Source organism: Rhinoderma darwinii, chromosome 2, assembly GCF_050947455.1.
Source record: "Rhinoderma darwinii isolate aRhiDar2 chromosome 2, aRhiDar2.hap1, whole genome shotgun sequence".
In the NCBI taxonomy this organism is placed as follows: domain Eukaryota; kingdom Metazoa; phylum Chordata; class Amphibia; order Anura; family Rhinodermatidae; genus Rhinoderma; species Rhinoderma darwinii.
Window position 1 is genome coordinate 231,414,378 of NC_134688.1, and position 26,920 is coordinate 231,441,297.

Genomic DNA, 26,920 nt, shown 5'->3' on the forward strand with positions numbered 1-26,920 from the left:
TTACCGAGAACTCCCTGCTTCTGTCTCCAGTCCAGCTTCCCAGGATGACGTTTCAGTCTAAGTGACGGCTGCAGCCAATCACAGGCTGCAGCGGTCACATGGACTGCCGCGTCATCCAGGGAGGTAGGGCTGGATGCCGAAAGAGGGACGCGTCACCAAGACAACGGCCGGTAAGTATGAAATTCGTTTACTTTCACTAGGGAAAGTGCTGTCCCTTCTCTCTATCCTGCACTGATAGAGAGAAGGGAAGCACTTTTTCCGCAGTCCGCAGCAGCTAGTCCGCATCAATTTACTGCACATTTTGGGCAGATCCGCAGCCGTAATCCGCTACCCGGATTAGGTGCGGCATTGATGCGGACAGTTGCGGAGGAAATCCGCCACGTGGGGGCATGCCCTTAAAGTAGTAAAACATAAGAAAACTTTTATAATTCTATTCCCCCCCAAAAAAGTTAATAAAAGTTAATCAATAAATTATATGTACCCAAAAATAGTGCTATTAAAAAATACAACTTGTCTCGCAAAAAACAAGTCCCTATGTGTCACGTTGGGTTCGTGGACCCACTGGGTCATACCGCCTTGCCGGTATGGCAGCTAGCCAACAGGGCGCAGGTCACAGTCTATAGTTCGTATAGTTAACCATGGATTTGTCATGAAAAGGGTGAAATACAAATTCTTCCACCTTTCCGCAGCAGAACAGAACATGCTGCGGATTTTCAAATCTGCAAGCCCGAACAACCCTGCTGATTTTTTCTGCAATGTGTGAATGAGGTTCGGAAAACTTGCAATGCAGGTTGCTGCAGATCTTTGGTGAAGGATCCATGCAGAAAATCTGGAACAAATACACCCCCGCGTGAACATAGTTTTTCTGAACAAAGAACAAAAACCCATAGAAAGGAATATTCTAATCTACTGTATGCCATCTGTTGCTGCACAATAATTACACGTTATGACAAATTGATAAATAAACATTTTTAAACATCCTGGCATGGACTGCGACCACTTCTTAGGCCCAGGCATCGCCATGTTCTGGCTTGTTCAGGACCCAGTAGTAAAAGATTGAGAAGCCGTGGTCTAGATCACTGGGAATGAGACTCAATTTGGCATTAAAAACTGCAACATACAGTTGTTGAAAATGAATACACTGGGAACATTTTCATTATGGGATTTCCCTTCTTTACACATTATAATATCTGCATTGTTTGATTTGCGTGAAATTATTGTCCAAAAAGATTATTGATAAAAATTATATTTGTCCAGTTTTAAACATAATTCCTGAAAGACAATTGGCTGCAGTGAAGAGGTCATGTGACAGACCATGTCTGGTAGTGTGAATGGTTGTACGCCCTGTTATGATTTGAACTAGTTGGTAAGACCGTTTATCAACTGCCGTGATCAATTGTATTATAACGGCTCTTCCAGTGACTCGTGATCTCTGAGGAGCAATGTCCTGCACATTATCTCCTTTCATATGTACCTGGTTTTGACTGCACAGATCTCCTGTACATCTATCGGTAAGCGCTACTCCTAACACACTACACACAGGACAATATAGTTACACTATGCAGTGTATTACAACAGATGGGGCTGAACTGTTCAGTTGTTGCTTTAATGTTAAGCAGCCATGTGACTAACTGACAGTTATGGTGCCCATGCACCCTGCAGCTGAACAATGGTAGCTGCTGGGTGGCAAAACCCACGCGGTTTTATTTTCGGATTTACTAAGCAGTTTTTGGCTATGCGACATCTAATGCTGTTTGGCCGCAGCGTGTACTCCTTGTACCTTATCTGTACATGACATGGATAACACTTCTTTGACAATGATAAATGTCTTAATAACAAAATAAATCCCATGTTTTTATGTATTCTTGTTAATGACAGATTTACAAATATATGCTTCCCCCTCTATTTAAATTGACCTGTGCAAAAGCAACAGCATGCATATTAGAAAGTGTAATCATTGTATTTTTAATGGTACCATGTTGGGGCACACATGTTTTTTTTTCATCTCCACATTTCCATAGTTTTTTTACTTTTTTCATCGACACAGCCTTATAAATGCCTATTTGTTGCAGGATGAGTTGTATTTTTTAATCTTACCATTTTGGGGTACATAAATGTATTGAACAACTTTTAGTCTTGTTTAATGTGCAGTACAAATGACATAACTTTGTTCTGCAGGTCGTTACAATTAGGGTATGTTCACACGGCAGCGTCCGTAACGGCTGAAATTACGGGGCTGTTTTCAGGAGAAATCAGCTCCGTAATTTCAGCCGTAATGGCATGTTGAGGTGCTTTTTCGCTGCGTCCATTACGGACGTAATTTGAGCTGCTTTTCCATCAAGTCAATGGAAAACGGCTCCAATTACGTCTGAAGAAGTGACAGACACTTCTTTGATGCGGGCGTCTTTTTTACGCTCCGCCTTTTGACAGCGGCGCGTAACAAAAATGACCGTGTGCACAGAACATCGTAACACCCATTCTAATGAATGGGCAGATGTTTGCCAACGCTATCGAGGTGCATTTTCGGACGTAAATCGAGGCGTAAAACGCCAGAATTACGTCCGTAAATAAGCCGTGTGAACATACCCTTATGGCGATAGCAAAGATATAAAGTTATTTTGTGTTTATTCATTTTGCACTATAAAAACTTTTAAAAACACAGCATTCTGAGAATGAAACTTTTTTTTCACCATTGTTGTTTGATTAGTTGTTTTTGCTGTTTTGGGAGGCAAGATTATAGCAATTCTGACATTGTTTTTTACGTTATTCCCTGTGCAGGATAAATAATGTTTTCTTTTTATAGTTCGGGTCGCTACAGATGTCAAGATACCAATCTTGTAGTTTTTACATATTTTTTTTGTACTGTGAGGCATTTTGTAAGGTAAACTAGTTTATTTTTTCATTTTTCTATAAACTTCATTAAACTTTTTTTTAATGTTTTTATTTAAGTCCTACTGCGGGATTTGAACATCCAATATCCTGATTGCTAATATAATACATTGCAATACTTCTGAATGAAATTTGCTGCCTGAAACTTAGTGCAAGTTTTCTAACTCCAGGAAACCACTAAACATGTAAAACTCATAAAGGTGTCCATCGCTATCCTGACACTATAGGGCCCATATAGCTGCATTTAGGTGAATGGAACAGGCACTATAGCATCGCAGAGCCTTGTTCCGTTGACCTATACGTTGAAACTATACGGATTCCAAGCAACAGCCAGTGCCCGCCCCCACTCATACTAGCCCCTCCAACTCTGTCTTTTCCCTCCTTACAGTGACACGGGTGTCTGTGTATGTTTGAGGAGGCAGAGCTTTGTTTGAGGCAGGAGTCTTGAGTGCCTGCCACCAGTCTGAAGCAAGCCCTGTACAGCAGTGCCAGCCCAGCCAGAAGAAGAAGCTGAAGAGAGTCTGCTGAGGTAGGCAGTGCCTGCTTGTCACCCTGTGCTCCCCTGCAACCCCACAGAGCCTGTGGCTACCTTTCATGCCCTCTTTCCTCACAGAGCCCCACTGTAAGGAAGTGGCTCCGGGCAGGTGGTGTAGTAAGGGTTAATGCAGGTGTTTCGCAACATTGATGGTATGAAGACAGGAGAATTCTTGCAAACTCAACTTTACTAAGCCGGTGTTCACAGTACACCCAACCACAGCAGGAACTACAAAACTTCTCAATATTAGAGGCATAGCTCTTAGACGCGGTTTACTCATTCGGATGACTGCTGGCTGGCTCACATTTTGTCTCAGAAAGAACCAAGGGCACTCTTCCCTGGTTGGTCCGTCAGTCACAGGCCGCAACTGGCTGCACTATACTTGATGCATGCTGTACACATGGGCAGGATCACGTGTACAGTCATAACGTTACAATGCAATAACAGCAGCACAACATAACATGTCTTAAAACGATATCACCTTCTGAGGGGAAAAACACAGTCAAAGACATATATACAAAAATGATATAACTGGCCTCAAATAAATACACAGGCCAAAGTGGCCACCCTTTCTATGTAATGGCACCTGGGGGAGGGGACAGCAGCAATAGCACATAAACAGCTTTATTAAAAGGCACAGTGCACCAATGAATAACCAATACTTGCATTTATACAAATTAGGCAGCAAAGTTTTCTTTAAGGGTTAGAAATCCTCCTCCACACCCTTATACCGCCATCTATTGTACCCCCGTCTCCTCCCCTAACAGAGCCCATGCCATTTCCCATAACTAAGCACATGCCACCGTCTGCCTTCTCCACCCCACCCCAACATAGCTCCTGTCACTTTCTGTCTCCGCACAGAACTGATGCCAACCTGTTCCCTTTGCCCTCCCCAATACAAACGCCACTGGACACATACATCAAACGCCACTTACCCACTGGACACACTGACACCAATGATACAGTGAAGGAAATAAGTATTTTATCCCTTGCTGATTTTGTAAGTTTGCCCACTGTCAAAGACATGAACAGTCTAGAATTTTTAGGCTGGGTTAATTTTACCAGTGAGAGATAGATTATATTAAAAAAACAGAAAATCACATAGTCAAAATTATATATATTTATTTGCATTGTGCACAGAGAAATAAGTATTTGATCCCTTAGGCAAACAAGACTTAATACTTGGTGGCAAAACCCTTGTTGGCAAGCACAGCAGTCAGACGTTTTTTTGTATTTGATGATGAGGTTTGCACACATGTTAGATGGAATTTTGGCCCACTCTTCTTTGCAGATCATCTGTAAATCATTAAGATTTCGAGGCTGTCGCTTGGCAACTCGGATCTTCAGCTCCCTCCATAAGTTTTCGATGGGATTAAGGTCTGGAGACTGGCTAGGCCACTCCATGACCTTAATGTGCTTCTTTTTGAGCCACTCCTTTGTTGCCTTGGCTGTATGTTTCGGGTCATTGTCGTGCTGGAAGACCCAGCCACGAGCCATTTTTAATGTCCTGGTGGAGGGAAAGAGGTTGTCACTCAGGATTTGATGGTACATGGCTCCATCCATTCTCCCATTGATGCGGTGAAGTAGTCCTGTGCCCTTAGCAGAGAAACACCCCCAAAACATAATGTTTCCACCTCCATGCTTGACAGTGGGGACGGTGTTCTTTGGGTCATAGGCAGCATTTCTCTTCCTCCAAACACGGCGAGTGGAGTTAATGCCAAAGAGCTCAATTTTAGTCTCATCTGACCACAGCACCTTCTCCAAATCACTCTCAGAATCATCCAGATGTTCATTTGCAAACTTCAGATGGGCCTGTACATGTGCCTTCTTGAGCAGGGGGACCTTGCGGGCACTGCAGGATTTGAATCCATTACGGCATAATGTGTTACCAATGGTTTTCTTGGTGACTGTGGTCCCAGCTGCCTTGAGATCATTAACAAGTTCCCCCCGTGTAGTTTTCGGCTGAGCTCTCACCTTCCTCAGGATAAAGGATACCCCACGAGGTGAGATTTTGCAAGGAGCCCCAGATCGATGTCGATTGACAGTCATTTTGTATGTCTTCCATTTTCTTACTATTGCACCAACAGTTGTCTCCTTCTCACCCAGCGTCTTACTTATGGTAGCCCATTCCAGCCTTTTGCAGGTCTATGATCTTGTCCCTGACATCCTTAGAAAGCTCTTTGGTTTTGCCCATGTTGTAGAGGTTAGAGTCAGACTGATTAATTGAGTCTGTGGACAGGAGTCTTTTATACAGGTGACCATTTAAGACAGCTGTCTTTAATGCAGGCACCAAGTTGATTTGGATCGTGTAACTGGTCTGGAGGAGGCTGAACTCTTAATGGTTGGTAGGGGATCAAATACTTATTTCTCTGTGCAGTAAAAATTTTCTCTATAAATAATTTTGTCTGTCTGCTACACGGAGACTTTGGCCACGCACGACACAGATCGACCGGCCAAAGATTGCTATGTAGCCTACATTGAATGTAATAAAAGTCAATGTGGTTGTGTCGCAACGTGCAAGTTGCCACGACATGGCAGTTGCAAGAAATCCAGTCGTGACGCAGTTACTTGCAGGTTGCGACGCAACCACATTGACTTTCATTACTTGTGGTGTAGGCTATGGGACATAGCGATCTTTGGTCGGACGACCTGTGTCGCGGCGAAAGTCACCATGTAACTCACACGGAGTATTTTGCAGGCTGTAAAAAAGGAATTTTGAGTTAGATTTTGACCTGCCTGCACTTTTTTGCTGTTTTTTTTGCCTGAGGCCATTGAGGACCGTGGGCGTAAAATGCTTTTTCTGCCTCCCAGTTGCCCGGGGAAAAACAACAATTTCGCCCTTTTCCACGTCAAAATCAGCACCAAAAAACTCTGTGAACTGGGCCTTAGGGTGACATTAGATGTGGCGGATTCACTACAAATTTTACCTTCGGCTTTGCGCAGGCATAGTCTGCAGCGGATTACAGTACAAGGCAAGTAGATGTGATTTTACAAAACTCATCTGCATGCTTTTACACGATATGATATGACATTAAACCTTGTGGTCTACTTTCCATAAAATAATCATTTTTGGGGTGTCAAAGGGGTTTTCCAGTCCACAAAAATTGATGGTCAATCCTCAAAATAAGCCATCAATATCAGGGCAACAGCGAGTATACTACATGCTCAGGTTGGTCTTTAGCATATTTGGTTGTTTGTTACCCAGCTTTCCAATGTTCCTGAAAGCCTAATTATACAGCGAGATTGGAAAGTCAATTAGATAATGAAAAAGAATTATCAAGGCATAAAAATTCAGATTTGCCTTTTAGGAACTTTGGAAAGCACTCCTTGTAGAACTATAATGGAGGCCACAATTGGCTGAGTAAACACTGCCACATTGATGCTATACGTTTGTATATATAATATTTTGCTACTATGATTACGTCTGCTATAAAAATGCCTTCTATTATGCGACTGAATGTCAGTGAGGTAGAGCCAGCTATGTGTAATACTGCTCTAAGACCCTGTTTACATAATGTGGGTTATGTAAGGTGGGTTTGAAGGCAGGACTATTCGGGATAGCGGCACCACCCCATCAACCCTTAATGAGTAATTAGCATATAGGGTGCACCGTTTTAAAAGATTTTACAGATTTTGTTGCATCTAAAAAAAACATGTTTGAAAATATTGTCAGGTCATGTATTACTGCATGGTGGTGGTTCAAGGGGTTAAAACTACCTGACAGGTTCCCCTTTAAATATACAATGAAAACAATTCCATCTGCCCTGCAATTTTGTTATTATACATGTATTCTATATAATTACTGCTCCAGAACCAATCTCATACATATATACAGTACCAGAACCAAGCTCAATACATAAATACAGAACCAGAACTAAGCCCAGTACATAAATACAGCACAAGAACAAAGCTCAGTACATAAATACAGTACCAGAACCAAGCTCAGTACATATATACTGTACTAGCACAAAGCTCAGTACATATATACAGCACTAGAACCGTCAACGTCCTCACGCCGCTTGCGTCATTCCATTCAGCAATTATGCATGTAATTGTATCTGTGTCCTAAAGACGCAGGTACAATTATAGTGCAGGAGGAGGTGGCGGTGGCAGATTTTAGTGGCACCGCTGCCCCCTCAGAGAATCCCTGGGCTGAGCGCTACCTGATGATCTTCCCGGGGATTCTGGTCCTGGGGAAGCTCCCCGAGGTATATGTTTAACGTATACTTGTGTTGGATGACATACAGTGGCATCCGTCACACATAGGCTCCCATGTTAAAAAAAATGTATACCCCGCAGTATACGTTTTTTTTGCAAGAACCTTCAGCATGAAATAGCATAGTCTACTACGCTATTTCATTCTACAAAAAAAGGGATTACCAGCCTGACAAAGGACAAAACGACTCTTTTTTAGCTCAGTGTCAGGCTAATCGAGCCCTAAAGACACGTTTAGCATGTACATTGGAAACTTTCCTGACATACACGCTAAACGTAGGGCATAAACGCGATGTGAATGAGGCCTTACTGTTAATATTACTGGTAACTAGAAGATTCTTACCAACTTAATGGCCGCGCTATCTGTGTTGCCAAAAGTATACCGCCTAAACCCAGCCCCCTCCACCTAAACGTCCTGGCTCACTTGCACTAGCATTAGAGTGGGGAGAGGGGGAGAAAACATAACAGCCTCCTAAGAGAATAATACACTGGCTTTCTATTTTATTTTTCAAGTTTTTAAATTGTAATATAGGATAAAGCAGCAACAAAAATAAGGTGAATATGTGATATTTAATTTGTAGTTTTTGTTGTTGTTTTCTTTTCTTGGCTTGGATTTTATATTTAGGGTATGTTCACACTTAGTTTTTTGCAGGCTGAAAATTCTGTCTCAAAATTCCATCTGGAATTTTGAGACAGATTTTGATCTGCCTGCACACAGTTTGCCGTGTTTTTTGCAGCGTTTTTCGTGGCGCTTTCTCTACCTCCCATTGATGTGGGAGGTCAGAGACGTAAACGCCTGAAGATAGGGCATGTCGCCTCCGCCTCCCATTGAAATCAATGGGAAGCGTTTTCTGACGTTTTTTGGCGCTTTCCGACGCGTCTTCCGTGTCAAAAAAAGTGTCAAAAAACTCTGTGGGAACAGGGCATTAGTGGTCCTTTAATGTGTTTTCATGGTGACATTGTCATAGCTGCCAACACAATTTGCCGGGACTGTCCCGAATTTACAGAGCCAGTCCCGGCAAAACACTGCCCGGGACATGTCCTGGCAACTGCCACATTCAATTGTAGTTGTGTCCTCAGGACGCAGATACAATTAAATACTATGGCAGAGCAGGAAACTATCCGCTTCCTGCTCTGCCATTCACTCCTCCTGGAGCGGAATCCCAGGCCAGAGCGTAGGCAATTCTCTGGCCGGGGATTCCACTCTTAGGTGGAATTCACACAAACGTTTGCGTTTTGCGCGCGCAAAAAACACAGCGTTTTTTGCGTGTTGCAGTTCCGTGTGTCATAAGTGTTTGGTGCGGGCTGCGTCATTTTCGCGCATATGCCATGCTTATGACATGCGGTTTTGAGGTTTAGAAAAAGAAATGATGGAGGTAGTTTTATTTGTCCCTTCATTTCTTGATCTACTGTTGCGCGAATCACGCGCAGCACACGGAAGTGGGTCCGTGTGCTGCGCGTTATTTTCACGCACCCATTGACTTCAATGGGTGCGTGATGCGTAAAAAACGCTCAAGCATAGGACATGTTGTGAGTTTCACGCAGCGGACACACGCTGCGTGAAAAACACGGAATGTCTGAATGTCACCATTGCCTCACATAGGTCCGTGCAACGCGCGTGATTTTCACACCCGTATCACGGACGTGAACTACGCTCGTGTAAATAAGGCCTTAGAGGGAGCCCCTGACGTCACTGCATATATGGACAGTGAAGTCAGGGGCTCCTCCTGGAGCACCGGAATCCCAGGCAAGAGCATTGACAATGCTCTTGCCGGGGATTCCGCTTCTGGAGGAGCCCCTGGCGTCACTGTCGACATATGGACAGTGACGTCATGGGCTCCTCCAGGAGACCATAATGTCTCTATCTACAGGGGCGGGGCGTGGCAGCATCTACAGGGGAGGTGGTGTGGCATCATCTACAGGGGAGGGGTGGTGTAGCACAATCTACAGGGAGGGGAGTGTGTGGCACCAGCTACAGGTGGGCTGTGTGGCATGAGCTACAGGTGGGCTGTGTGGCATCAGCTACAGGGGGGCTGTGTGGCACCAGCCACAGTGGGGCTGTGTGGCACCAGCTAACGAGCTACAGAGGAGGCTGTGTGGCACCAGCTAAAGAGGTGGCTGTGTGGCACCAGCTACAGAACGGGCTGCGTGGTACCAGCTACAAAGGGGGCTGTGTGGCACCAGTTACAGAGGTCACTGTGGCACTATTTACAGAGGGAACTGTGGCACTATCTACAGAGGGCACTGTGGCACTATCTACAGGGGGGCCATGTGGCATTATCTACAGAAAGCAGTGCGTGGCAATATCTACACGGAGCAGTGTGGCGCACCATCTACAAGGGGCACTGAGTGTGGCTCTATCTACACTGGTTTTTAAGCTACCAGTAGTCGCCAGCACATATTACCTAGCCCTAGTGATAAAGGGAGACATTACCTGCTTGTAAACAACCAGATACCCAGAGAGATATACTGGCCACCATAGTAGTTGTGAGCCAAACTAGTGCAGACATTTTTGTTTGTTTATTTGTATGCAGAAATTCTGGAAAGAATGCCATTCCCAACTAGCCACACCCACCAGATAAGCCATGCTTCCATAAGACACATCCATCAAAGATGGAACACCCTAAGTGTCCCTGTGAACAAAAATTCAAATGTTGGCAACTATGCAATGTTCATTTTTCATGAAAATATGCCCCCAGCAGTTCCCTGCCTGTTTGTTCAAAATCCCTGCTCTCCCATAGTTCCTCTCTCATCCCTGTTCTCGCTCCCGAGTCCTGCACCAACACTATACAGTACATATTTAATTGTTTGGCTTGAAAGCATTGTGCAGCAGAACTGCAGTCTCCCTCTAAGGGTATGTTCACACGACCTATTTTCATACGTAATGGAGGCGTTTTACGCCTCGAATTACGCCTGAAAAGACGGCTCCAATACGTCGGCAAACATCTGCCCATTGCCTGCAATGGGTCTTACGATGTTCTGTGCAGACGAGCTGTGATTTTACGCGTCGCTGTCAAAATAAATGGCTCGTCAAAAGAAGTGCAGGACACTTCCTGGGACGTTTTTGGAGCCGTTTTCTCATAGACTCTATTGAAAACAGCTCCAAAAACGTCCGAAAAACGCAGCGAAAAAACGCGAGTTGCTCATAAAACGTCTGAAAATCAGGAGCTAAAAAACAGCTCCAAAAAGTCTGAAAATCAGGAGCAGTTTTCCCTTGAATACAGTTCCGTATTTTCAGACGTATTTTATTAATCGTGTGAACATACCCTTACAGTTTATCTGGAGGAAAATATCCCCCTAGGTCAGGGCAGTGTTACTGAAGAGGTAGCTTCTACACTGGAGGCTGAAACTCTGGCTAGAATGCGGCTTTATAAGGCTATGTTCACACGCAAATTCAAAAATGTCTGAAAATACGGAACTGTTTTCAAGGGAAAACTGCTCCTTATTTTCAGACTTTTTTATGCCACTCGCGATTTTTGCAGTGTTTTTCGCTGCGTTTTTTACGACTGTTTTTGGAGCTGTTTTCTATAGAGTCTATGAAAAACAGCTCCAAAAACGTCCCAAGAAGTGACATGCACTTCTTTTTCGCAGCCGTTTTTTTACGTGGCCGTTTTTCAAAATGGCCCGTCGGAGCAGAACGCCGTTTTTTCCATTGAAATCAATGGGCAGATGTTTGGAGGCATTCTTCTGATTCTTCGGCCGTTTTTCGGGTGTTTACGGTGTTTACTCTATGCACGATCTAGCCTGAGCTATAGCAGGTTGAAGTGGGAGCTGCATATACTGTACTTGCAGCTTTTAATTGGGCCTGTGTGGAGGAGAAGAGAGGGAACCATCGGGGGACGTGTTGACAACCTGCAGAAAGAGGAGGAGGATCTGTGATCATTGACTTCAGATGATCCCAGGGAAGGGGTGACATGGATGTTTGTTCATGATATCACTTCTCCTTGTCAATGAAAGATCACACTTGCTCTCTGATTGTCACACATGTTTTTTTTTGTTTTTGTTTTTTTTACTCCATGACGGAGGCACCTAATGCTCTGTTCACATCTGTGTCGGAGGCTCCGTCAGATCTGGCAGGGTTTGCCGGTGACAGTAGAGCACCATGCTGCGGAACCTATAAAACCTATTAAAGTCCATGGGTTCCGTCGGCAATCGGCGGCTTCCGTTGTGCAACGGAACAGTTGATTCCGTTATTCCCTTGTTCTGCTCTTCTGACGGAGCAGAACAACGGAATGTTTCAACGCAGGCGTGAATCCAGCCTAGGTGGTTTTGCTAAATAATAATTAAAAATGTCCCCAATGCAATGATTTATTGTTGAAAAAAACAAAAACTACACATGATTGGTATTGCCACATCTGTAACAACCCGTACTATAAAATAAATACATTATTTATCCCGCACTGTAAACTCCATAAAAAACAGACAATGGCAGAATAGCTGTTTTCTATGCATCTCGCAAAAATAACGCTCTTAAGTGTTGCCACTTGAGGGGGAAGAAGTTCAGAAGACTCGGAATTACTTTATTTTTATAATGTTGCAAAACCTAAATATTACAAGAGAATTTATGGCATCTAAAAAAAATAAAAAATAATTCAATCAGCCCGAAATGCTGCACCCGTCCATTTTGCATGAAAATATTCTTTACTTGTGAACAAATGTATTCTTCTCACAAATACTATATTGGGTAAAAGCTGCTGCAAAGCTACAACTGTCAGTATGCCCTGAAAATATAGTAAAATACTTTCATTTATGCTAAAATGATAAAACATAGACGGATTGTCTGACATGAACTACTAGAATGAAATAAGAACAAAAAGACGGCGCCACCTTGTGTAGATCAGTAGGTCGAGGTGAGAACACAGTGCAAAGAAATATGCTCACCAGAAAAACGGAGGTATCAAAGCGTATAATATCCACAGTGCTGCTGCCAGATCCGGGTCGGTATCCAAGATGGGACCGCTTGGGTAGAAACAATTGCAGGTAAAAGAAAATTGGATCTTTTTTGGAGGCGCTGCTGTGTGGTATAAATGATGTGGAACGGAGTCCCGAGATATTAATAAGTTCAGTTTATTGAAAGTGGCTACGCGTTTCGACGATGAACAATCGTCTTCATCAGGCCATGTACATATCAGAAAAGACACGACTTATATAATCTGTAGGTACAAATTAACATAATTGAAAAAACCGCCAAATCTGACGGGGTCAAGGTGCGATCTTGACGTCACTCCCGGTTTTTAAAAAAAAATGTTCACATCGCCTGACTATAATTGCATAATGTGTTTCAACATACAAGTTAGATGTTTATTCATAAAATAGGATACAGTTAAAACAAATAAAGAAAAAAGTGAAAAAATAAATAAAACCAAAGTTGAAAGAAATAGCTTAGTTTGGACTGAACGAAGCCGGGACGCGGCCTCGTTGCCAGGACAACCAAGCAGAAATCACAGCAAGTGAGCGGATTGATAGAACACTGCTTGCCGTGTGTAAGGCATTGAACTCATTTGAAGGCTGCCTAGAGGTGTGTGTTAATTAGATAAAAGAATGCACTTAGATGCCGTATCAGGCATAAGTTTTATTAAATTGCTACGCTGATAAAAAATTATTATTAGATAACTCAATTTAGCGTGGTTAGCAACATAGTTGCGTCCTGATTATAATTGAAGTATGCTGCATACTTCAATTATAATCAGGACGCAACTATGTTGCTAACCACGCTAAATTGAGTTATCTAATAATAACATCTAACTTGTATGTTGAAACACATTATGCAATTATAGTCAGGCGATGTGAAAATTTAAAAAAAAAAACCGGGAGTGACGTCAAGATCGCACCTTGACCCCGTCAGATTTGGCGGTTTTTTCAATTATGTTAATTTGTACCTACAGATTATATAAGTCGTGTCTTTTCTGGTATGTACATGGCCTGATGAAGACGATTGTTCATCGTCGAAACGCGTAGCCACTTTCAATAAACTGAACTTATTAATATCTCGGGACTCCGTTCCACATCATTTATACCACACAGCAGCGCCTCCAAAAAAGATCCAATTTTCTTTTACCTGCAAATGAACTACTAGAGGCCTCCTTTGGGGCACATGAACGACTACATAATAATGTCATCCCTCCTCCGTTCATTCTTTGCTTCTACTTCAATAGCAGCACGATTTTCTTTGCCTGCATTCTATTCCTCAATTTTTGGGGCAGGCAGCGCATGAGCACTGAGGAATAGCATGCACGCAAAGAAAATGGTGGGGCTATTGAAGTAGAAGGAATGGAGTGGACATTGAGGAGCCTGTGGACCAATAGGATGCCTCAAACCCGAGACTTTTGACGTATACCCGGGTTCGAGGCTTCCTATTGGTCCACAGTCTCCTCAATGCCCGCCCCGTTGAATTCTTTCCTTACTTAATGCCCGCCCCGTTTTCTTCTCATTAATGAAACTACTCTGTGCTCGTGCGCTGCCCCGCATGGAAAAAAAATAGTTTCCCTCGAAAACCCCTTTAACCCGTTAGTGACCGGCCCATCGTGTTTCTACGTCGGTCACTAACGGGCCTTATTCCGATGCCATAGACTTTTACGTCGCAGCATCGGAATAAGTAAACAGAGCAGGGAGCTGTCAAATCTCCCTGCTCTCAGCTGCTAGAGGCAACTGAGGGCTGGGAGTGTCCCTGCTCTGCCGTGTGAGATCGATATTAGTATCGATCTCACACGTTTAACCCCTCAGATGCGCTGCTCAATAGCGAGCACCGCATCTGAGTGGTTTTGGAGAGAGGGAGGGAGCTCCCTCTCTCCCCCACTGACACCCGGCGATACGATCCCCGAGTGTCTGTGTCTCTAATGGCAGCCGGGGGTCTAATAAAGGCCCCCAGGTCTGCCTGGAGTGAATGCCTGCTAGATCATGCCGCAGGCATGACCTAGCAGATGCCTGTCCGTGTTAAACGGACAGGCAGTAATACACTGCAATACAAAAGTATTGCAGTGTATTATAAATGCGATCGCAGAATCGCATATTATAGTCCCCTAATGGGACTAGTAAAAAAGTGAAAAAAAAGTTGAATAAAGTTAATTAAAAAAAAATGTGAAAAAAAATGAAAAACCCAGCTTTTCCCCTTACAAAATGCTTTACTATTAAAAAAACAAAATAAAGTAAAAAAGTTACACATATTTGGTATCGCCGCGTCCCTAACGACCCCGACTATAAATCTATTACATTATTTAACCCGCACGGTGAACGCCGTAGAAAAATTAATAAAAAACTATGGAAAAATTGCTGTTTTCTGTGAATACTGACTTTAAAAAAATGTGATAAAAAGTGATCAAAAAGTCGCATCTACTCCAAAATGGTACCAATAAAAACTACAAGTCGTCCCGCAAAAAAAAGCCCTCATACAAACGCATCGGCGAAAAAATAAAAAAACGTTACGGCTCTTCAAATATGGAGACACAAAAACAAATAATTTTGAAAAAAAAAGCGTTTTTACTGTGTAAAAGTAGTAAAACATACAAAAACTATACAAATTTGGTATCGTTGCAATTGTAACAACCCGCTGAATAAAGTTATTGTGTTATTTATACCACACGGTAAACGGCGTAGATTTAGGACGCAAAAAAGAGTGGCGAAATTTCAGATTTTTTTCTATTCCCCCCCAAAAAAAAGTTAATAAAAGTTAATCAATAAATAATATGTACCTAAAAATGGTGCTATTAAAAAATACAACTTGTCCCGCAAAAAACAAGACCTTATACAGCTATGTCGACGCAAAAATAAAAAGGTTATAGCTCTTGGAATGCGACGATTGAAAAACGTAAAAAATAGCTTGGTCATTAAGGTCCAAAATAGGCTGGTCATTAAGGGGTTAATGTATGCTCCAATATGTGGTCAGAATATCTAATAAAATACATTTTACACAGATCTGCCATTTATTTAGGGCCCTAAGCAGGGTTGCCAACTTGGCAAATTGGGCTGCTTTCTTTGCAGCCTGGCGGTTTTTCATCTTATCAACCTGCCCAAACCTAGTTCGGCAGGTGGTCTTTGGGCAAGTTGTGAAATATTTACTTGTTATATAGAAGACAAAGAACAAGTACAGCCAGCAGGTGGCAGCATCTCCAACAAAGAGTCTCTGCTCTACAAGTGATGCTTCCTCTTGCTTAGACAGGATTCACCATAAGACAAGGAGGTGAATTATGCTGGGCGGCAGAGGGGCTGTCACTATATTTGGAGCACTGTGATTGTCAGTGTCAGGGGGCATTGTAGATGTCACTGTATTTAGGGCACTGTGACTGTTAGTATATTTGGAGACACTGGCTGTCTCTGTAATCGGGGACACTGTGCCTTTCACTGTATTTGGGGACACTGTGGCTGTTACTGTATTTGGGGACACTGGCTGTCTCTACTCAGGTGCACTGTAGCTGTCACTGTAATCGGGGCCACCGTGCCTGTCACTGTAGTGGAAGACACTGGCTGTCATTGGATTTGGATACACTGTGGCTACTACTGTATTTGAGGATGTCTTGCAGTCACTTTTTATGCTAAAACCACATCCTATGTATATGTAATAAAATAGATAATGTATTTTTTACTATAATTTGTGAAGTGTATGTTTGTGATGTAAACATTGGACTACTTTAGATTTTAGTTTTGATTTTCAGACCTTGCAACTTTATGATGCTCCACAGAGACTGTATGAGAGCATGGGGGAGATTTATGAAGGGCATCACCCCAGTTTTCTGGCATTAAAAAGCAAAAAATTATGGCGCACGCCCTATTGCGGAATAATTTGCGATTTATTTGTTGTTTTGAAATGCTATTGCCACTTTAAAAAAAATGGGAGTGGCTTGGCAGGAGGGACAGCGCCACCCACGGTCCAAAAGATTTACTACAATTTACGTCACAAACTGGATTTTACTCTGTGGGACATGGCCAGCCGAAGATGCAACAAATTTATTAAAGGGGTTGTCCAGTTTTTATTTGTTTAATTTCTTTATAGAATAGGAAATCATACAGTTTTCTACTATACATGTATTAGAAATTCTGCTCACATATCTTTCTCATATCAGTGCAGTTGCCACTGTAAAAATAAGTAAATAATCATAATAGTATAGTCCATAGTAATGCATCCATGGGCTAACTGAATTGACTAAATACGGGGAGAGTCATGTGATACATTCACGCACGCGCGCACACTCCATGTGACCCCTGGCATTCAGGTAACACTGTCCAGGTATCTAACCCGTGAATAGCATTTTACTAAGGAACAGAAGTTAGGCCTCATGCACACGACCATCATTTTTATCCGCAATTACGGATCCATAATTGCAGGTAAAAATACTGACTCATTGACCCCTTAATGACTGGGCCTGAAAAGACCTTAAAGAGGCTCTGTCACCAGATTATCAAATCCCTATCTCCTATTGCATGTGATCGGCGCTGCAATGTAGATAACAGTAACGTTTATTTATTTTTTTAAACGATAATTTTTGGCCAAGTTATGAGCAATTTTATATTTATACAAATGAGTCTTTCTAATGGACAACTGGGCGTGTTTTCTCGTATTACCAACTGGGTGTGTATTGTGTTTGTAACATCTGGGGCGTGTTTACTTGTGTTTGCTGCTGACATACACTTCTATTCACAACGCCCAGCTAGTAAAACAAGTAAACACGCCCAGATGTTACAAACACAATACACGCCCAGTTGTCCATTAGAAAGGCTCATTTGTATAAATATAAAATTGCTCATAACTTGGCCAAAAATGATCGTTTAAAAAAATAAATAAACGTTACTGTTATCTACATTGCAGCGCCGATCACATGCAATAGGAGATAGGGATTTGATAATCTGGTGACAGAGCCTCTTTAATGACTAGCTCAATTTTTCTGTTTTTGCCTCTCTGCGTTTCAGCAGCCATAACTTTTTTAGTTTTTCATTGACGTGGCTGTATGAGGCCTTGTTTTATGCGAGAGAAATAGTATTTTTTTTCCCCACAGTATTTTACGGCGTGAATATAGGAAAAAGTGATTCTCGGAATAGTTTTTTTTGTTTATTTTTTATCCCGTTCACGTTTCACGCTAAATAACCCATTAGATTAATTCTTCAGGTTATTACGGTCGTGTAGATACCTAATATGTGTAGGTTTTTTGTTTTTATTTAGTGTAGGGGCAATAAAATATATTTTATGCAAAATAAAGACTCTTTTTGGGACCTTTTTTATTTATTTATTTGTTTTGTTACTTTTTTTTTTTAATCCCATCAAGGGATAACTTTATTTGTAACTTTTATTTTTTTTTTACTTGTAATGTATTAGCATACTCCTGTACGCTAATACATTACACTGTGTCACTATGACACAGGCTGCTGATCGGGCAGCACAGTGGCAGCATAGTGTGCCCGAACAGCAGGCAAATGGAACAGACAGCCCTGGGGTCCTTTGTAGGTCCGCAGGGCTGACTGCAGAGGGATTCCCCGGTGTTTGATCGCATCACCGGAATCCCGGTGATGCAATCAAAGAGGGGAATTCCCTTTCATCATGCCGCGGTCACGGGCCATGGCGATCAAAGTGTTAAACAGCTGGGGTCTGAATGTTTGCCAACCCCAGCTGTGTTCAAGAGGCTTCTCTAGGATCAGGAGCTGTTAGTTACAGCTCCTGCTTAGAGGATGAGCGCTCACAGGAGAACTCATGAGCCTGATCTACAGCGACACCAAAAGACGTCACTGTAGACTAAGCACCTGCACCGCCTGACGTCAAAAGACAGTGGGCGGTCGGGAAGGTGTTAATGTCTATGGCCCGCGGACACCTTCCCGTATATTTACAGGAAGGTGTAAGGGCCGTAGAAATGAACTGCAAAATATAGGACATGACCTATTTTTTTAATTTACGGAACGTGCTCCTATACTTTATAAAGGGAGCACGACCCGCAAACGTGGGTGACAGTCCGTGGCCATCCGTGCCCGTAACTACGGACCGTGCACATGGCTACGGCCGTGTGCATGAGACTTTATAAGTATTCCCTCCTCCAGCAGCCTCTCATCATGTCTGTCAGTGTCTGTGTAGAAGCAGCTCTTACATAATACTATCTGTCTCCTCTATGTGTTTTTTTTTATTTTTTAAAACAGTTAACTTTATTAACAACACGATAACATTACCTAGAGACAGGCAGACATTTTAAATATCACCTAGAGACAGGCGGCCATTTTAGTAAATGCATGAACAGTGATGTGGTTGGTCATCATTATTCTACCATTAGTCCTATTCACTTAGCCCATGGATGTGTCCTCTATGTGGTCCCAACACATGTATGTCATGTTAATGCTAGGTGTCACATGATGTATGTGTGTGTATGTAGAGGGGATGGTCACATGACTGGCACCATGTTTAGTCATATTCAGTTAGCCCGTGGATACATTACATAGGATCTGTGGCTCTACCATTCTACTGTGAGACTGCAAGGACATTCACCAACTTAAAACCAACTTGCCATGGACCTATTACACCATTATTTTACCTTAAATCAAACCAAAGACACCTTGTGTGGTAAAGTGGAAGTGGCCACAGCTTTATTATGTAAATATTTCTCTATTTAACCCCTTCCCGACATTTGCCGTATGGATACGTCATGGAAAGCTAGTGCTTCCCGCATTTTGCCGTATCCTGAGTCGGTGCGGTGTATTACAGCTGACATCCGGCTGTATTGGCGGGGACCGAAATTAGCTTCGATCCCCACTATTAACCCCTTAAATGCAGCGGTCAAAAACGATCGCTGCATGTAAGTTGTTTGCAGCTCATCGGAGCCCCAGCAATGAAATTGCAGGGGTTCCGGTGGCGGTCTGCCTAGCACGGAAAACTTCCATTATTATTGAAATAAAAAAGAAACCATACATATTTGGTATCGCCGCGTCCGTAACGGCCAAAACTATAAAAATATTATTTTATTTATTCCACGCGGTGAACGGTGTAAAAAAATAAATGTAAGAAACCATACCAGAATATCTTTTTCGGTCACTTTGCCCTACAAATATTGGAATAAAAAGTGATCAAAAAGTAGCATGTATCCAAAAATGGTACCTATATAAACTATAGCTCGTCTCGCAGAAAACAAGCCCTCATACAGCTCCGTCAACGAAAAAATGAAAATGTTATGACGTTTTCTGCCATTTTACTGCCGCTCTGAGATCCCCCGCAAAGGGGCCTACTAAGTCTGTGTCGCCCAATGGCCCACATAAACCTGGAGCATGGCCTGTATATATATATATATATATATATATATATATATATATAGCTAGAACGACTAGTCACTCAGCTCTCATAGAACAGCAACACTGTGGAGCTGCAATGTTGACCACAAGCCACATTGCCCTGATACTATGTGATGGATATACACAACGTACCAGAGCAGTATTGTGTGTATTTTATATGACCAATATGTCATCCATCACAACAGCCCCACAGAGTTTGTTACCCATCTTTCCCAGGCGGTAGAATGCCAGATCTGCCTAGTCCTGCATTGATAAATCTCCAACTCCTATATCGTAGCATTACTAGTCAGATTTGCTAATCAGGAGCCAAGAATCCCTGTGAAGCTGCGATTAACACACCTGCCTTTTATGCAGTGATACATTTTGCATACTGTACCTTAGCTAGCCGGATTTGTCTTTCAGGATCCCAGGAAAGCTGGGTAACAAACCATGTGAAGCTGTAATAGAGACTGTAGAATACTAAATCCCCATAAATAAATGCCCCTCCACTCTACCAAATTGCACCATAGATAAGGCAAAGCCTTTCAGGGTACTGGGAAAGCTGGGTAACAAACCATGTGAATCTGTAATAGAGACTGCTAAACATTAAACCGAACGAAATAAATCCCGCTCTTATCTCTCAAATTGTGTCATATTTAGACAGATTTGCCCTTGAGGGTTCCAGGAAAGCTGGGTAACAAACCATATGGAACTGTAATAGAGATCTGCTGAATACTTAATCCCCCTAAATAAATGCCCCTCGTCGCTACCAAATTGCACTATATCTAGGCAGATTTGTCTTTCAGGAACCTGGGTAACCTGTATTCCGTAGGGGGACTTAGCGGACAATTTCCCTGCAGATTTTGATGTGAATTCTTGGAAAATCCACATATGTTACATACAGATTTAGTTGCGGATTTAGCAGCAGATTTGATGTAGGTTTCAGCCTATGCATTGCAAAGGCTGAAATCCGCAGTGAAAATCCGCTGCTTCTCCGCAACAGAATGAGCACGCTGCAGATTTGAAAATATGCAGAATGCTCCGCTGTTATTGCGGTCGTCTTCTGCTACATGTGGATGGGGTTTTGAAAACCCCATCCACTTTTGATGTACTGTAAACTGCTGCGGATTTGCGATGCAGAACCCACGCCGCAAATTGGCAGCAAAACTGCCACATTTGGACACACCCTTAGGGCATGAACAGACGTGGCGGAGATGCTCTGGAATTCCGCTGCAGACTTATTTTCCATTGCTTTCCACTGCTTTTTAGTTAGGTTCGTGCACACGTTGCGGAAAACTCCGCTGTGGACCATAGGCTGCAGTGCAGAATTTGGTGTCCGCAGCATACACTGGTTGTTGCGGACGTGGAGCGGACTTGTTGCGGACTCATTGCGGAATTTCTCCATTGGCTTCAATGGAGAGTCAAAATTCCGCAATTAAGTCCGCAGATGTTACGTGTGTTGCGTAGCGTATTTGCTTTACGAACATGACATTTCTTCATTCTGAACGCCCGTAATCACGGCCCGTTATTAGGGCACGGGCTGGCCCATAGAAGTCTATGGGGCTCCCGTAATTACGGGTGACTACGTGTGTGCCGTCAGGAGATAGTCACTGTCCAGGGTGCTGAAAGAGTTAAGCGATCGGCAGTAACTGTTTCAGCACCCTGGACAGTGACTACCGATATAGATCGACGTGTAAAAAAAAAGAAGTTCATACTTACCGAGAACTCCCTGCTTCTTCCTCCAGTCCGGCCTCCCGGGATGACGTTTCAGTCCAAGTGACGGCTGCAGCCAATCACAGGCTGCAGCGGTCACATGGACTGCCGCGTCATCCAGGGAGGTCGGGCTGGATGTTGAAAGAGGGACGCGTCACCAAGACAACGGCCGGGTAAGTAGGAATTTATTTTACTAGGGAAGGGGCTGTCTCTTCTCTCTATCCTGCACTGATAGAGAGAAGGGAAGTACTTTCACCTCAATACGCAACGGCTAATCCGCATCAATTTAATGCCCATTTTAGGCAAAGCCGCAACAGAATCTGCAACGCAGATTATGTGCGGCATTGATGCGGACAGTGGCGGAAGAAATACGCCACGTCTGGTCATGCCCTTAGACTGGGTTTCCACAGTGCAGATTTGCTGCAGATTTTGTCAGCATTTTGTAAGCCAAAGCCAGAATTGGATCAAGGAGAGCGGACCTATAAGGCCTTCCCTTATATTCTCAATTCTTATATTTCTTCTATTTAGGTTACGTTCCTAGTTTTGGGTTAAAAAATACTTGCAAAATCTGCACAGTGAGTACCCAGCTTTAGGCCTCTTGCACCGCAGAAAGAACGGGCAAACTTTATTATTGCCGTGTTCTGTGGTCCGGGCTCATTGAAAATAATGGCCGCGGCCATGTGCATGGCCCGCGGCTCGCGGCTGACAGTCTGCTGCCGGCCGACCCGAAAATCACAGCCGTGCACATGGCTACGGTCGTGTGCATGAGGCTTTAGGCTACACAGCATATCCAACCTTGAACCTGCAGGGAATTCCGCCTGAAAAAGTGCACATGGTGCAGATTTTCGGTCGGAATCTCCGCTGCAGAAACACTGCTTGAAAAAAAATAAAAAAAGCTGATAGTTACCCCTGGCTGTTGTCATAGCAACGCCTTCTTCCGTTTCAGTGCAGCCTGGCCTCCTGGAATGATGCTGCAGCCCAATTGACCACCACAGCCTGTGATTGGCTGCAGCAGTCACATGGGTTGAAACGTCATCCCAGGAGGCCAGGTGTCACTCAGAACAGAGAAACGCGTCACTATGACAACGGCCGGAGGTAAGCATTAGCGTTTTTGTGAATTCTGAAGCGGAATCGCAGCGTTTCCGCCACAAAAGTCGCAACATTTGCTATTTGTTCTAGGTTTCACTTCTGCAGCAAAAAAATTCATAAATTGACTTGCGGTGCAGAGTTTAAATCTGCAGCTTGTCAATTTATGCTGCGGATTTGTTGCTATTTTGTTGCGGGTTTTACCCATTGAATTGAATCAATGTGGAAAACCCGCAACAAAATAGCAACGGATTTGCAGCATAAATTAACATGCTGCGGATTTAAAATCCGCATCGCAGGTCAATTTATGAACGTTTTTGCTGCAGATTTTTACTGTAGCGTCTGCATGAGATTTGTTCAAATCTCATTCACTGTGCTGCTACTGTAAATGCTGCGTAATTTCCTTAGGCCTAGTTCACACTAAGATTGTTTGGCCCTGTTTTTGGCACGGAAACCACGCTGGAAACTACGCCAAAAAACTGAAGAAATCGCCTACCATTGATTTCAATAGGAGGTAGAGGAGTTTTTTCCTGGGAGATGAAAAAAAACACTTGCAGGAAAAAGAAGCGTCATGCTCTTTCTTCAGGCGTTTCCATCTCTGACCTCCCATTGACATCACAGCCGCCGTTTTTCCCATTGACATTTATGGGCAGATGTTCGGAGGCGTTCAGGCCATGTATTTTCAGCCGTTTTTCAAGGCGTTTACAGCCCGAAAAAGAGCTGAAAATAGGGTGAACATACCCTTAGTGTCACTTTTAACATGAGATGTGGAAGTGAGGATTGTTCCTGGGAATACTCCTGAAGGGCAGCATATTATAGGTAGACATCCGCTCAGCTATTATGTTAATACAGCACAAAAAATATTATAAAAAGAATGCACATGTAAAGCTCTAAAGTGCTAATCAAAAGTGCAAGTTTTCTAGCGGGGACGTGATGCATTAAAAAAGTTACACCTTGTCCTGCAAAAATAAAACAAGGCCTCAAATAGAAACGTAGACATTAAAATAAAAAAACGTTTATGGCTAGAAGGCAAAGAAATTAAAATGGCCAAGCATGCTGCAACCTTAATAAGTTCACAATTGTTCCAGTATAAGCCTACAGTAGTGATTCTGAATTCTATTGCCAACGTGTAAAATGGTATACGATGTGTTGTTTTTTTCTACTAACAGAGCTTTAAAATGTACATTTGTTTATAAAGCATAATGATCTGCTTTCAGTGCTCTATAAATAATGAATTCTTCATGGATATTCATCTATAGCACTCACAGGCTTCTCCCTACAGATGACATCATAGTCTTCTCCCTTCAGTTGATGACATCACAGCTGATGGAATACTAAGGCATTGTGATGTGTCTTTTTTACAGACAAGCACCTGATGCAGCAGCACATATGTGTAGAGCAGTCTTCGTCCCATCAGATCTGTTCAGTTCTCAGACAAGACCACCATTTTCTTCATGCTACAAGATCTTCACATCATAATCACAGGCTCTGCAGGAAAGTTCACCGCAGGGAAACAGGTAAAGACCATTCCAGTTTTGTATGCCAGGGGAGGGAGTCACATTCAGACTTTCTCTAGGCCATTTTTACATGGCTTTTACATGTTTCAAGAGTTGCAGCAGTTTTCAAAACCATGTCCCCCTTTTCATATCTAATTATTGTATGGCCAATCAAGCTGCAGGACGTTCTTCCTCCTGAGCACTGCAGCAGCTTTCAATATACAATAAGCTAATGTTGATTTCTTTCCATGAATGCTGCTATATGTCAGAAACCTCCAGCATTTCCTGGAGGTCATAAGAACTTACTTAACAGCCTGGTGCACCCCTGATTGTAGTTATATAGCTACATGCATGACAAAAAAAAAAATTTAGACTATGGAAGAATACCAAATACAGCATTTTATGGGTAGAGATGCCCTCTAAGGCTGTGTTCACATCAGCGTTGTCTTTCCTTTGAGGGTTTCCATCGGGGAAACCCCTCAACGGAAAGGCAAACGGAAACCTTAGCTTCCGTTTGCATCACCATTGATCTCAAGTGACGGAAACGTTGCTAATGGTTTCCGTTTGTCACCGTTGTTTCAGGGTTCCATCGTTGTTTTGACAGAATCAATAGCGCAGTCGACTTCTGAGGGCCTGATACTGAAAGCCAAAGATTTGTCAGAGGCAGTCATAAAAACCCTACAAAAAAGTAGTAAAAATGTCACTAACGCCATCTATGGGAACGTCTGGAAGAAATTCTTATCCTGGTGTGGCGACTCCTTTCCCGATGTTCATCATCCTAATATTGCACAGATATTGGACTTTCTGCAATCAGGCCTGGCAAAAGGACTAAAACCTAGCACCTTAAAAGTTCAAGTATCCGCTATGAGTCAATTTTTTTTAATCAAGATCTGGCCTCCCATAGATGGATAAAAAGATTCTTTGTGGCAGCATCTAGATTATCTCCCAGACCTTGTGTAGTTCTTCCTCCTTGGGATTTAAACGTAGTATTGAGAGGTTTGCTGTTATCTCCCTTTGAATGTATATCTTCCTGTAAGATAAATCATCTCTCTTAGAAGGCAGCTTTTTTGATAGCTATACCCACAGCTAGAAGGGTAGGAGAAATTCAAGCCCTCACTATTGGGGATCCCTTTCTCAGAATCCTAAATGATAGGCTTATTTTCCATCCAGATCCCGCCTTCTTTCCCAAGGTAATGTCAAACTTCCACATGTCCCAATATATAGTTGTGCCTTCATTTTGTCAAAATCCAACAAACAAAAAGGAAGAAGAGTTTCACACACTAGATGTCCGCAGGATAATCCTACAATACATTGAGTCCACAAACTTGTGGGGGAAAGATCTTAATCTTTTCATTCAATTTAATGGTCCTAATAAGGGAAAGAAGGTGGCAAAAAATACACTGGCAAAATGCATTAAAATGGCGATCTGTGTATTTTATGAAAACCTCCACATGTCTCCATCAGATCATCTGAAGGCCCACTCTACAGGCTTTATGTCAGTATTCTGGGCAGAAAGAGCGGATGCATCCATTGAACAGATTTGCAAAGCAGCAACCTGCTCATCCGTTCACACTTTTACAAAACATTACAGATTTAATCTGTTTTCAGCAAGGATCTTTCCATTGGTAGGAAAGTTCTCCAAGCTGTAGTCCCCACCCCCCCCCCCCAACCAATTATTTTAATTTGGGAATTCTCCTGTGGTGCTGTCATGGAGGGTGCCTCGAGAAAGAAAAAATTAAATTTACCGGTAATTTGGTTTCTAGTAAACCCTCCATGACAGCACCCTTATATTCCCCCCCTTTTATTTATGTTAATTAAACATTATTTACACATACTTATGACAAGTAATAGATATATACAAAGCCCAGCAGCACTGGCTGTGTGTGGGTGCAAGATTTGAGGAACAGACCAAAATTCCAAATACACAGAAATCGAAAAAATGAGCAGTAACTCCAAGGATTCAGGTGAAAAAATCGGTATTTTATTGCCTGTGCAACGTTTCAGCTCCGTCCACTAGAGCCTTTCTCAAGCTTGATAAAGGCTCTAGTGGACAGAGCTGAAACGTTGCACGGGCAATAAAGTACCCATTTTTTTCAACTGAATCCTTGGAGTTGCTGCTTATTTTTTCAATTTCTATGACAAGTAATAGATATGTAAAGTTACCAGAAATGGTTAGTGGACATACACTGAGGAGAAACGGTGGGGTGGGGCTATTTAACCTCTTGTGCTTTTTCCTGTCCATATTAGAGGCGGAGTCTTACCTCCTGTGTCATGGAGGTTTTACAAAAAAAACGAATTACCGGTAAGTCTAATTCTATTTTCTCCCACTGCTGGCCACTTCCACACACACCACTGTCCATTAAAATATGCTATGTACCAATATGAACCAGTCGCATCTGTGAACAGGCTTAGCTTCTGATTTGATGCCGGCTACTTCAACCTTACTGCCACTCCAATAAAGTCCTCAAAAAATCTACCCCACACCTCAAAATCCTCTTTTGGGTACTTTGTTAACTAATTTGTGAAAATATTTTTTACTCACACTGAACTACACTCAATACTCTTACAGAAAATCCTTCCTGTTGGTGTGACTGTGCATGCAAAGTTCAATTACCCTATCAGTGATTGCAACTCCTTCAACCTGACTCGCTCCTTGCCCTTCATGATTTGAAACGCTTGCTTCAGCACCTACACCTTATAATACCTTATCCACTGGCAATCTACACCCTCCCTCCACCAAGTCAGTGCCAACTGC

General features: G+C 42.8%; 1 long non-coding RNA gene across 5 annotated transcripts; it reads left to right on the forward strand.

Moving 5' to 3' along the window:
- Positions 1-1,437: 1,437 nt before the first annotated feature.
- LOC142740994 (uncharacterized) lies at positions 1,438-26,470 on the forward strand. Of its 5 annotated transcripts, none has more exons than XR_012880958.1 (3): positions 1,438-1,511; positions 24,034-24,186; positions 24,748-25,156. It is a non-coding gene; the product is annotated as an uncharacterized LOC142740994 (long non-coding RNA). The 5 variants fall into 5 exon arrangements; XR_012880957.1 differs by lacking the exon at positions 1,438-1,511 and adding an exon at positions 3,289-3,418; XR_012880955.1 differs by lacking the exon at positions 1,438-1,511 and adding an exon at positions 15,783-15,815.
- Positions 26,471-26,920: the final 450 nt, after the last annotated feature.